We start from the raw sequence: 11,983 nt of genomic DNA on the forward strand, positions 1-11,983 counted from the left end.
TGATTGTATTTGACCAGTTTTGACCTTTATAAAACTGCCATCTCATGTTTTAACATACTAGTACTCAGAACATTGATTTTTAGATTTTCTTTTCCCCCAGGGGAACTCAGGTGCCAAGAAATTGATTAATCATAACCATTGGTTCATGACTCACTTCCATTGGTCCATGCATGACCTGCTTTTATGTATTCATTTATTTAGTTAGGTAGGTCATGCACTAGCTTGCCTCCAAGATGTTTGCCATCAGTTTCTCCCTTCTTTGTATTTCACATCATTCATCCTTTGAGAAGTAGCCTATGCCTTCTCTTGCCTTAATTTATTTTATTATTAAATTATTTATTTATTCTAATTTGTTATACACAATGGCAGAATGCAATTCATTTCGTAGTACACATATAGAGCACAATTTTTCAAGTCACTGTTTGTACACAAAGTGTTTTCACACCATTCGTGTCTTCATTCATGTACTTAGGGTAATGATGTCTAACTCATTCCACTGTCATTCCTACCCTCTTGTCCCTTCCCTTCCCCTCCCTCCCCTTTGCCCTATCTAAAGTTCCTTCATGCCTTTCATGTTCCACCCCCCCCATCACCATGATGAGTCAGCATCCTCATATCCAAGAAAACATTCCGCCTTTGGTTTTTTGGGATTGGCTTGCTTCATTTAGCATTATATTCTCCAACTTCATCCATTTACCTGCAAATGCCATAATTTTATACTCTTTTAATGCTGAGTAATGTTCCATTGTGTATATATACCAAAGTTTCCCTATCCACTCATCTACTGAAGGGCATCTAGGTTGGTTCCATAATTTAGCTATTGTGAATTGTGCTGCTATAAACATTGATATGGCTGTGTCCCGGTAGTACACTGTTCTTAAGTCCTTTGAATATTAACCAAGGAGTGGGATACTTGGGTCAAATGGTGGTTCCATTCCAAGTTTTGCAAGGAATCTCCATACTGCTTTCCATATTGGCTGCCTTTTTTCCCCACATCCTCTCCAACACTTATTGCTGTTTGTATTCTTGATAGTTGCCATTCTGACTGGAGTGAGATGAAATCTTAGAGTAGTTTTGATTTGCATTTCTCTAATTGCTAAAGATGTTGAACATTTTTTCATATGTTTGTTGATTGATTGTATATCCTCTTCTGAGAAGTGTCTATTCAGTTCCTTGGCCCATTTATTGATTGGGTTATTTGTTTTTGTTTTTGTTTTTATTTGGTGTTAAGGTTTTTAAGTACTTTATATATCCTAGAGATTAGTGCTCTATCTGGTGTGTGAGGGGTAAAGATTTGCTCCTATTCTTTAGGCTCTCTATTCACCTCACTGATTGTTTCTTTTGCTGAGAAGAAGCTTTTTAGTTTGAATCTATCCCATTTATTGATTCTTTGTTTTAATTCTTTTGCTTTAAGTGTCTTATTAAGAAAGAAATTAAAGGGATATGGATAGGAAAAGAAGAACTCAAATTATCACTATTTGCAGACGATATGATTCTATAGCTAGAAGACCCAAACCATTCCACCAGAAAGCTTCTAGAACTAATAAATGAATTCAGGAAAGTAGCTGGATATAAAATTAACACCCATAAATCAAAGGCATTTCTGTATATCAGAGACAAACCCGCTGAAAGAGAAACTAGGAAAACCACCCCATTTACAATAGCCTCAAAAAAATTAAATACTTGGGAATAAACTTAACAAAAAAAACGTAAAAGATCTCTATAATGAAAAATACAACACACTAAAGAAAGAAATTAAAGAAGACCTTAGAAGATGGAAAGATCTACCTTGTTCTTGGATAGGCAGAATTAATATTGTCAAAATGACCATACTGCCAAAAGCACTATACAGATTCAATGCAATCCCATTAAAATCCTGATGACATTCCTTATAGAAATAGAAAAAGCAATTATGAAATTTATCTGGAAAAATAAGAGACCCAGAATAGCCAAAGCAATCTTTAGTAAGAAGAGTGAGGCTGGCGGCATTACTATTCCAGACCTTAAACTATACTACAGAGCAATAGTAACAAAAATAGCATGGTATTGACACCAAAATAGACCTGTAGACCAATGGTACAGAATAGAGGACACAGAGTCTACCCCACATAACTACAGTTATCTTATATTAGACAAAGGTGCCAAAAATGAACTTTGGAGAAAAGATAGCCTCTTCAACAAATGGTGCTGGGAAAACTGGAAATCCACATGTAACAAAATGAAATTAAACCACCATGCACAAAACTCAACTCAAAGTGGATCAAGGACCTAGGAATTAAACCAAAGACCTTGTACCTAATGGAAGAAAAAGTAGGCCCGAATCTCCAACATGTCTTGCCTTAATTTCTAAAGATAGGTAATAAGAATTTATTATGGTTTGGATCTGAAATGTCCCCAAAAAACTCATGTATGGGAAGCATGGTCTCCAATGAAGCAAGATTCAGAGGTGGGGCTTTTAGGCAATTTTTGGATCATGAGGGCTTTGACTCTCCCACCTCATCAGTGGATTAATCCATTGATAACTGAATAGACTACTAGAGGTCAGACCTTCTTGGAAGAAGTAGGAAGTAGGTCACTGGGGGTGAGCCCTGGAAGGATTTATCTTCTCTCGTCTCCTCTCCTGTTCTCTTTCTCTCTCTCTCTCTCTCTCTCTCTCTCTCTCTCTCTCTCTCTCCTTTCTGACGGCCATTAACTGAGCAGTGGTCCTCTGCCATGTCTCTCCATCATGATGTTCTGTCTCACTTAGACCCAGAGCAATGGAGTCGGCCAGCCATGGACTGAACCTCTGAAACTGAACCAAAATAAACTTTATCTCCTCCAAAGTTGTTCTTGTCAAGTATTTCGGTCACAGCCAAGAAAAGTTAACTAACACAGAAGCCTTGAAGATAACCCCTGGGCTTCTCAGTGTAGTTACCCTGAGCATCTTGAGCCACTATCTTAGAAAGCCAACTCTCCCAAGGCTGCCATGCTGTGAGGAAGCCTAAGCCAACCGCATAAACAGAAATGGACAGATACCTGGACAACCTCCAGCTGTTACAGACCCCAACTATTAGACTTATCCCAGCTGACACCCTAGGCATTGTAGGTCAAAGATAAGCCCCTCTGTGCCCTATTTATACTTCAAGAACCATGAGGCATAACAATAACAACTTATTTTAAGCCATTAAGCTTGGGTGGCTTGATAGTCAACAATAAATAATTAAAATGGATAGTTCTAGTTAGTTTTAATAATTACATATAAATTTATGTATAAATTCATGAATCCTTTATGTATAAATTCATGAATGAAACCACCACCCCAAACGAAATCATGAACCTTCATCTACACACATAATCATCCTCTACCATGTCCCTGCCTGTCCTGTTGATCATCCCTAATTTTGTATTCATTATTTATTTTTCTTTTTGAATAGTTTTTTTGGGCACATACACATTTATTTAAATTGTATGTTTTATTTTAACTTCATAAAAGTGGTATGCTGAGTGCAATTTGGGGCAACTTAAAATTTTCTTTTAACATTATGTTATTTATCCTTAGGGCCATGAATCACTTTAGTTCATCTGGTTTGTTTCTGTAACATTTTATCATGTGATTGTATCAATGTACTCAGACACTTTTCTATTGATGGGCCTTTAAATTGCCAGATTTCTGATGATATAAACATATATAAACATTATATATATAGGGGCTGGGGTTGTGGCTCAGCAGTAGAGCACTTGCCTCACACATGCGAGGCCCTGGGTTCGATTCTCAGCACCACATAAAAATAAAAAAATAAAATAAAGGTATTGTGTTCAACTACAATTAAAAAACAAATATTGAAAAAAATTATATATAAACATACATATATAAAACAGTATGTATGTGTGTGTATATATATATATATATATATATAGAGAGAGAGAGAGAGAGAGAGAGAGTTATGCATGCTTCCTGTTGTACTACACTATGCACATTTCTCTTGGGTATACATCTAGGACTAGAACCGCTGACTCAAAAAGTACAGAAAACTTCAGGAAGGCATGCCAAACTGGTTTCTACATTAATTGTATCCATTTGAATTCCAACCAGAAATATAAAAGAAAGAGACCTTATGAATCCATATTCTCTACAGCTTCTGGCATTGTCAGAATTTTAAATTTCTGCCCATTGATGATTTTATTAAATGCTATCTCATTGTAGTCTTAATTTTCATTTTCTGATCACTAAGGATGTTAAGCATCTCTTCATCTACATAGGGGAGATATGTGTTTCCTCTTCTGTGAAATATCTGTTCGCACCTTTGGGCAATGTTCTGTCGGGTTATATGTACTTTTCTTATTAATCTGTAGAATTCTTTATTCTCAAAGCAAACCCACTATCAGCTCCATATATTGCAAATATCTTCTCTGAGTTTCTACTTTACCTTCCTCGTTTCTTTTGTATGTCTCTTTGGAAACCAAGATTCTTAATTTGAATATAGATAATTATATCAGTCTTCTCATTTATAACCAATATTTTTGTGTTTTAAGAAAAATTTTTCTCTTATGGGTTTTAAATGTTGGATATTAATGCACAAGTCCTCAATCTCTCTTGAGTAGATTTTCATATGTAGTAAAAGACACGATTCCAATTTCATCTTTTTCCATATGAATAGCCATTGTTTCTGAGTTATGTTAGTGTCTTTGCCCATCCATTGCCCAAATTCCACATGTCTAGGGCTGGACTGGGCTCCTTGCTCTATTCCATTAGTTAATGAGGCTTCCCCCTGTGCTAGTGTTGTCCTGTCCTAATGATGATGTGGCTACATATAAAATTCTAGAGTCCAAGTTCTCTCCTTGTAATATTTTAAAGTAATACTTTTATAATTTCCTGTGCCCAATGTTTGTTTGAAAAATGTCTAACAATCAATATGACTCTTGTTGCTTTATGTATAAACTACTCTCTCTTACTGGAAATTTTGAGAATTTTCCCTTACTCTTGCTATTCTTAAATTTCACCTCCCTATTTCATTTTTCCTATCTATTTTCAGCAGCCTCTTTAGTCTAAAGCCTTTCTTCTCCTTCATGTTTCCCTTCTCCTTCCATTCATCCCCTTCCTCATTCTCTACCTCTTCCTTTCCTCTGCTTAACTCTAAAAATTTTACCATCAATATTTCTTCTAATAGTCCTTGTGCTTCTTTTTAAATTTTTCTTTCTTCCCTAGACTTCTAGTATCTGGATATTAACACTTCTACTTTCATATTCATGTGTCGTGGCTTTTATTTTCATATTTCTTTATCATTTTCTTTTCCTTCAGGAAAAATGTCTCCTTAAGGAAGATGATCTCAATCTGATCTTCCAAATTATTAATTCATCCACCCATATAGATGTAGTCTATTAATTATAACTATTTCATTCTTTATTCTAACTACTATATTTTCTTTACCTAACATTTTATTTGATTTTTGTTTGTTTTCTGGTTCGTGTTTTCATGTATTAGATATTGTTAATGTTTTAGTCAGTTGTTTCATTGATGCAACCAAAAGCTCTAACAAGCACGATGTTAGAAGGGGAAAAGTTTATTTGGCACTCATAGATTCAGAGGTCTCAGTCTCACAGATGGCCAGCTCCATTTCTCAGGCTCCAGGTGGGTCAGAGCATCATGGTGAAAGAATATGGTGGAGAAAAGTGACTCAGAACCGGACCACTAGAGAGACTCGATCAATAAAGACAAAATTTGTACCCCAAGGTACACCTCTAGGAACCCACCTCTTCCACATCCTACCACCCAGTTAATCCCTATCAGGAAGTTAATGTACTAATTAGGTTAAAACTTTCATAACCCAATCATTTCATCCCTAAATTTTCTTACATTGTCTCACACATGAGCTTTTGGGGGGACACCTAATATTTAAACCATAACAGCTAATATCTTCTCTTATCAGTTTTAGCTTAGTATTCTAAGTTTAAATTATCAATTCATCTCTTCTAATATTTCTCCTTCTGAATGAATCTGTACTCTGACTATATGTTATTTTTGTTTGAAATAGCTATGATTCTAAACTGCTGTATTTGGATCTGAGCTCATTTTGCACTGTAGATATTGCCTTCTTGGTCAGTTAGTGACCTGGAAGATCAAACTCCTGCCTGTGTCCAATCCCAGGAAGCAGAAGGGGTGAGGGTGGAAGAGGTCTAAGGAGAGTGCATCAGAAACTCTTCTCCACCACTACTCACCCCACAAAGTAACTCCTTTGGGACTGGGCTTCATCCACCTTTTGAACCCTAAAAAGAAGCAGTGCTGTAAGAAGTTGCCCCCAACCACCACCTAATATAACTCCTCTTTCCTGGGGATTTGGGAAATGGGGAAGCTAATGTTCAAAGTTAACTACTCTCTACGTGATTTGTTTTGGTTGGTTTTGTTTTTTGGTTTTGAGAGCTGATCTCACTCTGATGCCCAGGCCAGCCTCCAGCTCTAGGGCTCAAGCCATCCTCTTACCCCAGCCTCCCAAGTAACTGAGACTGCAGGTATGTGCCACCATGCCCAGACTTCTGTCTGTTTTTCTTATTTCCTCAAACTTATCTTGTATTTCTGGCATGAGCCCTATTTAAGCAGAGTGTGTTGTTCTTTTCACATGTGAATGGTCTTGATTTGCTAATGTTTTATTGATGGCTTATTCATAAGCACATTATTTGATAGTTTTCATTTTTGTGCTATCATCAAATTTTTGTATTGGGTTAAATCAATTTAATTAAATAAATCAAAAACGTGTTATTTGTTCTTTTTCTATGCACTAAAACAATTTAAGTTGTATAGAAATTCTGTCCCATTTGAGATAAATCACCTGCAAACAGATCGACTTTTCATTCTTCTGGTGTAATTCAGATAAGACGGGGAGTGACAGAGGGTGTCTTCACAAACTCCTCAATTTACTCCATATTTATTGCTCTAGTTAAACTTTCTATTTCTTCTTGACTCTATTTGAGTTATATTTTCTTTAAAAAATAATCAAGTATTCTAGATTTTTAAATTTCTTGGATCTATAGTCCTTTTCTTCTTAAAACCAGCTTAATTGATGCATAATTTACATTTTTAAATTCATGCACTTTTAAATACAGTTTAGTGGGTTTTAACAAATGAATGCATTCCTGGAATCTCCAACAAAAATGTATTTTTTAGTATTTAAAGTCATGCTAGAAAGTTCCCCCAAATCCCTTTTGCAATCAGTTTCTTTCCTCACCTCTGCCCCATGAAACTATTTGTTTGATTTCTGTTCCAGCAACTGTGCCTTTTCTAAAAATTTTATATGAATACATCAGAATTTGCCTTTTTGTATGACTCTCTTTACACAGCATAATATTTTTAAGACTTATGTACGCATGTATAAGTAGTTCATTGCTTTTTATTACTGAATAGTAGTCTGTTGTATTGCACATTTCAGACTTGTTTATCTTTTCACTAGTTGATGAACATTTGAGTTATTTCTAGGTCGAGATCATGGTGGGTTTAAAAAATGGCTCATTAAAAGATATTCATATACTAATCCTTGGACTCCATGTGACTTTACTTGGAAAAAGCACATTTGCAAATATGATTAAAGATCTCAGGGGGTGATGGGATTAAGCTGGATTATCAGGATGAGTGCTATCATACTTGTCTTTATAAGAGGAATGCAGAGGGAAATTTGACACACATAAAGGAGAAGGAGAGGTGAAAATAGAGCAGACAGGAATTTGAAAGAGCTGGATACAGCTACACATCAAGGAATGCCTGTGGTCCCTTGAGTCTAGGGGACACAGGATTTATCCCCTAGATCCTGCACAAGGAGCACCCTCATGCCAAAACCTTGATTTTAGGTTATGGAAACTAATTTTGGATTTCTGGCCTCTAAAACTGTGAGAGAATAAATTCAAGTTGTTTTAAACCTCCAAGTTTGCGGTGATGTGTTCTAACAACCTCAGGAAACAAATCCAGAGGCTATTACAAATGAAGCTGCTAGATAAGCTTTGGTATACCAATCTATGTGAAGATATATTGATCATTTCTCTTAGATAAATAAGGATGGGATCCGTGGAATATAAGTTTAAGTTTATAAGAAACTGACTTTTCCAAAATGTTTGTAACATTTTACATTCCTGTCACTGAGGTGTGGATGTAGCAGTTATTCCAGGTTCTGGCCAATACTTGGTATGATTTTCAATTGTAGCCCTTCTAGTGTGCTTAGGGTGATATCTCACTGTGGCTTTAACTTGCACATCCCTGATGACTAATGATGTGGGGCAATTTACACATGTGTTTTGTCATTCATATACCTTTGGTCAAGTGTTTATTCAAATGTTTTATCCATTTTGGACTCAATTGTTTGCCTTATTGTTAAAAAAAATCCTTATATAGCAATTGCGGATATTTACCTCAAGCTTTAGCATGTCTTTTCAGTTTCTTAACAATGACTTTCAAATAGCAAGATGTTTAATTTTAATGAATTCCATCTTAATATTTTTCTTTCTTTTATACTTATGCTTTTTGTGTGCTCTGTCTAACCCAATGTCAATGAGGATTTTGTCATCCCTCTTAAAAACTTTATAATTTCAGCTTTCATATTGAGGTCTGTGACTGACTTCATGTTAATTTTTTGTGGTGTGAGTTAAGGATTAAGGTTCATTTTTTTGGATATGGATATCCATTTGTTCCAGTTCCATGTGTTGGAAAGAGTCCCATTGAGTCACCCTGGCATTTGTGGGAAGCCCACTGACTTTGCATTGATCTGTGTGTCCATCCCCCACACTCTCTCTTCTTTTTTTTTTTTTCCTGGTACCAGGGGTTGAACTCAGGGGCACTCTACCACTGAGCCACATCCCCAGCCCTATTTTGTATTTTATTTAGAGACCAGTCTCATTGAGTAGCTTAGCACCTCATTTTTGCTGAGGCCGGCTTTGAACTCATGATCCTCCTGCCTCAGCCTCCTGAGCAGCTGGGATGACAGGCGTGCACCACCACTCCCGGCCCCCCATGATCTCTTGATTACTATAGCTTTACAGTCATGAAATCAAATAGTTTAAGTCTTTTAAATTTATCCTTTTGTACAAAATTATTTTAGAAACTAGGACTTTTGAATTTTCATAGAAATTATGGAGTTAACATGTCAATTTCAGTGTCCCTTCACCCCCCGCCCCCAGCCATTTGATTTGGGTTGTTGTGAATCTATGGATCATTTGGGGGACATTTGAAATATTAATTTTGAGTTCTATAAGTCATAAATATGATGTCTATTTATTTTAGTCATATTTAATTTCTCTCAGTAATATTTTATAATTCTCAGTATACATTTTTTCTAACATAATTTGTTATATTTTTCCTTGATTGTTATGGTTATAATGCTCTTGAAACTGGTATTTTATATTTAAATTCCCCATTATTTATTGCTTGCTGTATTTTTCCTTAGAAGTCTCTGTTTAGGACTTTGTGCTCTTTCTTGTTCATAATATTTTGTGGGATACTTTTTGTTTTATTAATGCTGCTAAATGTTTTTTTTTTTTTAATTTTATTAAGCTTGACACAAATAAACACTTTGGTTTATTCAATAAGCCTATGGGTCTTTATTTCCTAATTTATTAAGCTTTGCTTTTGTCCTTATTAATCTTTTTCCTTTTACTTTCTTGAAGTTTATTTTGTCACTCTTCTCTAAATTTGTTATTCAACTGCTGAGTGCATTTGGCTTTCATTCTCTTATTTAATTAATGTGATGACTTTGTACTGTGACCACTTAATTAAGATGGAAGAACTACAGTTCACAGAATTTCCTTACTTATATGGTTGTGGGTTAGAGTTGGTCCCACGAGAAATTTGCATGGGGTTTGGAAGACAAACCAAAGATCCCTAGAGGACCAGGTACTAATGCAATTCACAAACTTTCCAGCATATGCTGGCTGACCTTGCTGGGTGGGCAGCAGCCACACCCACTCCCACAGTGTCCCCTGCTTCCCAGAATTCTGGTCCTGCTTCCTGAGCCGCTGGTGCCAGCTCACTAGAGGTGAGCAATAGGCTGAGGTTCCTGTCTGTCCCCATGGGCTCCTGTCTGTCCCCATGGGCTCCAGTTTGCTCTTACTCTCCCTGTTCACATCCCTCTCTCTTTCCCAATGCAATGTAATCTGAGGATTTTTATTGGTCTAGGTCATTACCACCCTTTTTTTTTTTTTTTTTGCCTCAGTTCTCTAAAGAGTTTGTCTTCTCATTTTATTAAATAACTATATTACTAGCAATAATTTACACATTAACTCTAAGATTTCAATCTTTTGCTATAATTTAGGATTTTTTTACAATTAAAAAATGTAATCAAGATGTAAGAAGTAGTTTGTTTATAAACATTTATGTTGTGACATATCTCCCTTATTGGAATTCTTACTGATCCACTTATCAATTTTATTTCTTCAAGCAATTTTTCAGAATAGATGGAATTACTTTCTGAACGCAGGAAAGTCTAAGGATATTTCTGTGTTTCCATATAAATGATAGTTATGTGGAATAAATGAAGAGTATTTGAGGGTTTTGTTTGTTTTTTGTTATTCTTGTTGTTTTGTTTTATTTCATCTGCTGATCTAGCACCCATCTCTTTCTTTCAGGAACTACATCATTCTTGGTATAGAGTGGGTGGAGATGACATCACTCCAAACCCCAAGGATGGACCCATACATGATACGAAAGCACAGCAATCTCCAGGTCTAGTGACTGATTCAATAGTGGGCACTGCCCTATGCCAGGCCTCCAAAAATCACTTTTGCAGAAATATTGGAAAAGGTGGCCCACACCTAGGATTGCAAGTTCAAGGTCAACCTCAGTAATTTAATAAGGTCCTAAGCAATTTAGCAAGATCCTGTCTCAAAAGAAAAATAAAAAGGGTTGGGGATATAGCTCAGTAGCAAAGCCCTTAGGTTAAATCTCCAACACCAAAAAGGAAAGAAAAGAAACACTGGAAGTCCTAGAGCCGCTAATGGCCACCTGGGACGCCATGTAGACTTAAGAAAGAAGCCAACTCAAAGTAACACAGACCTGAGAGGTGACAGGAAAAAAGAGCACCTGGATCCTGCCAGAAAAAGAAAACTTGTTTATTCAAAACCCAAACTCTAAAGGTAGATTCAATTACTGCTGGATTCTGATTTCAGATTATTCTTCTCTTGTCTCATTGGGACTATGAATGGAGAGTATTTGTTTTTTTAATTGGGTTTAATGGAGTAGGTTTTTTTCATGGGAGGGATATATTTTCTTATTTCTCTGAGTGGAGCCCTTGTTCAGATTGCCTGAATCAATTCATGCGTCTGGTGGCTTTGGCTTTGCCTATACAGAGGGTGTACGTATTGGTCCCGGACTAAGATTTATAACAAAGACCATCAACCATTGTTTATGTGTTAGCTCCTATACAAATAGTTTAGTCCTAGATAAAAGAGGCATTTTGGCGCTTCTTTCTGCTTGATTTGTGCAGAAGGTGGCTTCTACTTGCTTGAAAGATGGGTTGGGTAAGGACCAAGTGATCCATGCGGAAAGACTTCTGTGCCTAAGGTTGTTGTACGCTAAGATTGTCTGAGTCATTGTACCTCCTGGTCTGTCTAAAACAGTGCCATCAAAGATACCCCCTTGAAGTGCAAGCTGAAGCCCCTGGCCTTGGCTGTTCTTGCTCTACACTACCATCTGCCTCACATTTCAAAATCAAAGTTGAAATTCCTGACTCCTGTCCACTCCACCTTACTCCATGGCAGCACCCCAACTGTTTCTAACTTGATCTCAACTCTGTGCCTCTCTGCTCTAAGCTTAGACTTTTACTAGGTTCCCTAGGCAACCCATCTATTTATTTCACTTGTAAGACATAAGCTTGTCATGTCTCCTTTAATCCCAGTTATTCTGAAGCCTCAAGAAGCCTACCTCCTAAGGGAACCCATTAGAAGACAGGCACAGAGAGAAGGAGGAGAGTTGAATATTCAATATTCTTGAAATCGTATCAAACTCAAAGCAAAACTCAATGAGATCTTTTTG

The sequence above is a fragment of the Marmota flaviventris genome, chromosome 14, assembly GCF_047511675.1.
Source record: "Marmota flaviventris isolate mMarFla1 chromosome 14, mMarFla1.hap1, whole genome shotgun sequence".
Classification (NCBI taxonomy): domain Eukaryota; kingdom Metazoa; phylum Chordata; class Mammalia; order Rodentia; family Sciuridae; genus Marmota; species Marmota flaviventris.